The following is a 4,009-nucleotide window of genomic DNA, read 5'->3' on the forward strand; positions in this document are numbered from 1 at the left end:
TTTCCTCCCCCCCACACCCCCCCACCACACCCCCCCACTTGATAGGCGCTGTTTGCCTGACCGGGTGAATGATTCACCACTGATGGTGATCGTGGTGGAGGTGGAGTCCTCTTTCTGTCTGTGTCTGTCTGTGTCTGTCTATGTCTGTGTCTGTCTGTCTCTGTCTGTCTGTGTCTGTGTCTGTCTGTCTCTGTCTGTGTCTGTCTGTCTCTGTCTGTCTCTGTCTGTCTGTGTCTCTCTGTGTCTGTGTCTGTCTGTCTCTGTCTGTCTGTCTGTCTGTGTCTGTCTGTCTGTGTCTGTCTGTGTCTATCTGTGTCTCTGGTATCGGACGGGCAACGCTGTCGTGGTCAGTGCTGTGGGGGGAGGGCCAATTCCAATTGGCCTTTCTCCTCATGGCGCTTGTGACCACCACAGTGGCTAAACGGGGGCTCTGGACGGGTGCGAAGGGCTGGTAACCGTCCCACCTTCAATTAACTTACCGTTAAACCACGACTACAACATTTAATAAATTAGCTTGTGCCGGAGGCCCCGGTGTCTATGACGTCTCCTGGCCAAACCCCATTTGGCGGAGCCAGGAGACTGAATCTTTACCCTCGGTGTTCCTCCGGAAACAAAAAAAGCCACTACGTGTGGCCACGTGGAATGTTCGAATGCTCACTGCAGAGGAGAGGCTGCCACTCCTCTGTCGGGAGCTGGACCAGTACCGCCTGGATCTCTGTGGTATTCAGGAGGTCCGGTGGACCGGCTCTGGCTCCTGCCACCATGAGGGGTGGACAGTCCTCTACTCGGAGCAGGAGACTGCCAAACAACAGGGAGTGGCTCTTCTTCTGAACTAAAGAATGAAGGGGGCGTGGGAGCGTGGCGGTGAGGTGTGGGAAGCTGTAAGCCCCAGGCTATTTTGGCCTCGCCTTCTTATCAACCAGAAACGAGGAGTGGTGATCGTAGTTACTTATGCCCCCACTGAAGACGAACATCCGTGGAGGGAAAAAGGCAAGGCCAATGAGTCAGATGCCTTCTATGACCTCCTGTCACAGGAGCTAGCTAAAGTGGCCCCTCGGGATAGAGTCATCTTGTTGGGTGACTTCAATGTCCGAGTTGGTCATGATGCTGGCACCTGGTCTGGAGTGATTAGAAGGCATGGGCCAGATCAGCTCAATAACAACGGCAGGAGGCTGCTAGATTTTTGTGCAGCCCATGGGCTTGTAATTACCAACACGCTGTTCCAGCATCGGCGCATCCACACAACATCATGGATGCATGCCGGTCCAAGAAAGAACATCTGCTGGACTACATAGTGACGGAACAGCGGATGCAGGCCCATGTCGTTGACACCAGGACCTACCGTGGAGCTGATCTGCCCACTGACCTATCGACTATGTCATCTGTAAGATGCGCCTGCCATTCTTCCACTCCGGTGGTGGGTGTACACCCAGGACCCCATTCAAACCTTTAGTGGCCTGGTCTCAGTTAGCTGATGAAAGTTGCAAGCGAGAATTTCATCATCGCTTGCGGCTGGGGTTGGCATCGTCCCCCACTCCTCCTAATGTCGAGGGGAAATGGGCGAGGTTTAGGACTGTGGCTCATGCAGCTGCTTTGGGTACGCGGTCCAGACCTCCCCAGAGACCCTGGCTGACAGAGGAGGTGTTCAAGCTGGCTGAGAAAAAGCGACAGGCCTACTCTCATTGGCTACAGCATCCCACGTCAGAGAATGAGGAGGCTTACCGCAGCCTTTGCTCGGAGGTTCGGAGAGCCGTGAGGCGCTGCAAGGATGGGTGGTGGTCGCGGGTTGCTAAGGAGATGGAGTCTGCCTCAATGGCCCGTGATCACAAATCGCTCTTTAATTCCATCACAAAAAGTAACCACAACTATTTCCATCATTAGGGGAAGGAACGGTGATCCAATCTCCGACCCCCAGGAACAGGTTTGCAGATTTGCTGAGCATTTCTTTGAGGTCCTGGGGGAGGGGACATCCCTCAGCCTGGATAACAACGTGGGACAAAGTGAGGATGACCCTGCCGAGGCTGCGGTGCCTCAAATATTGGAAAAAGTCACCCCCTGTGTGTGACTGGCTGAGGTGCCATCTGTTGAGGAAGTACTGAGGGCGATCCGGAGTCTGAGACCAGGGAAGGCACCGGGCAGAGATGATCTCCCAAGCGAAATGCTGAGGGAGGGTGGCGTTTGTGCACAGACTGCCTTACATGACATCATAACAACAGTCAGGACCACTGTACGGGTTCCTCAGGACTGGAAGGATGCCCTGGTGGTCCTCCTCTTTAAGAAGGGGGACCGCACAGACTGTAACAACTACAGGGGCATCTCACTCCTCAGTGTGCCGGGAAAGGTCCTGGCAAGGATTAATCAACATCGCCTTGCTAGGCACGCTGAGGAGAGGCTTGCGGAACCCCAATGCGGTTTCAGGAAAGGGCGGTCCTGCACGGATGCCATAGTTTCTGTTTATCTGCTACATCAGAGGTGTAGGGAATTCCAACAAGACCTACATCTCTGCTTTATTGACCTGGTCAAGGCCTATGATACCATCAGTAGGCCTGGCCTCTGGGTTGTTCTTCGTGCTTTCGGAGTCCCTGACCTTCTGCACACGATCATTAAGGACCTTCATGATGGTGAGCGGGCCCGGGTAAAACTACGTGGCCGGGAGTCAGAGCCATTCCTTTTACACCTTGGAGTGCGACAGGGATGTCCTCTGGCTCCCACATTATTTAACATCTATTTTGACCACGTAGTTCGTGAAGCCTTCAATCGCTGTACCGGGGGAATTTCCATTTGGTACAGATACAATGGGAGGCTGATCGATGCCCGGGTGCGCTCAAGGTATGGCTCCCTATTGTTCAACCACGTTATGTATGCCGATGATTTGGTAATAGCTGCTCATTCAGAAGAGGAGTTGGAGACGCTGCTGCTGAGACTGAAGCGTGCCACTAAGAGGTGGGGCCTTACCATCAGCCTGCCTGGGTATTTTGTACCATCGGACACTCCACCCTCACAACTCCCAATCGGTGATGGGGCAGTTGTAGAAAGAGTGGAGAGTTTCCCAAACCTGGGCAGTGTGCTTATGACCGGCTCCAGTTTAACAGCAGAGGTCTCACTCCGAATCAGCCGAGCGGCAATATATTTTCATCGGTTGCGTAACGCTGTGTGGAAGCTACCTGGTCTGTCGCTCCGCACGAAGCTTCAGGTCTTCTCGGCCACGGTCATTCCCTCCTTTCTCTACGCTTGCGAAACGTGGACCCCCCTAATGGAACATCTTCGCCGGTTAGAAACATTTAGGCTGGCCTGCCTACGATCCATCCTGGGTTTGACCAGGCTGGATTGTGTGAGGAGCTCACAAATCCTTGAAAGATCTGGACAAGGTCCCATCTGTGAGCTCCTCCGGCAGGCAAGGCCTAAACAGCTTTTGTTCGGCCGGATCGAGGGGGCTAAACGGAACGCGGCACGTGGCTAGAGAAGAGATGGAGTGATGTGGTACAGGAGGGCGTGGAGCTGAGTGGACTTGCCGATGACTGGTACCAGCGGTGTCAAGATCGGCCTCTGTGGTGGAGGCTCGTGAAGGACGCTACTGGGCAGTTGGAGGCAGTCGCCCTCCAACAACAACAAAAGGCGGAGGAGCGACGCTCACAACAACGAGCGGAGCGCCGAGTGGCTTAAGAACAGCAAGTTGGCACAGTAGGGGGCACAGGTGGTGCATCAGCCAGTCATCTCGGTCATCTCGGTCAGTCGACCCGTGGCACCTGGGTCTGCCCCGTGACCTCATGCCAGCGGGCGTTCGACACTTCACGTGGCCTCAAGGTGCACATGTCCTGGCACAAGCGTCGTGGTGACGTCACTGCCACTTAGGGGCGAATGGTGGTTGTTGTTGTTGTGTGAGTGTGTGAGTGAGTGTGTGTGTGTGAGTGTGTGAGTGTGTGTGTGAGTGTGTGAGTGAGTGTGTGTGTGAGTGTGTGAGTGAGTGTGTGAGTGTGTGTGAGTGTGTGTATGAGTGTGAGTCCGTGTG

The sequence above is a fragment of the Lethenteron reissneri genome, unplaced genomic scaffold (assembly GCF_015708825.2).
Source record: "Lethenteron reissneri isolate LAM-NWPU_2019-01 unplaced genomic scaffold, ASM1570882v1 scaffold_136, whole genome shotgun sequence".
Taxonomy (NCBI): domain Eukaryota; kingdom Metazoa; phylum Chordata; class Hyperoartia; order Petromyzontiformes; family Petromyzontidae; genus Lethenteron; species Lethenteron reissneri.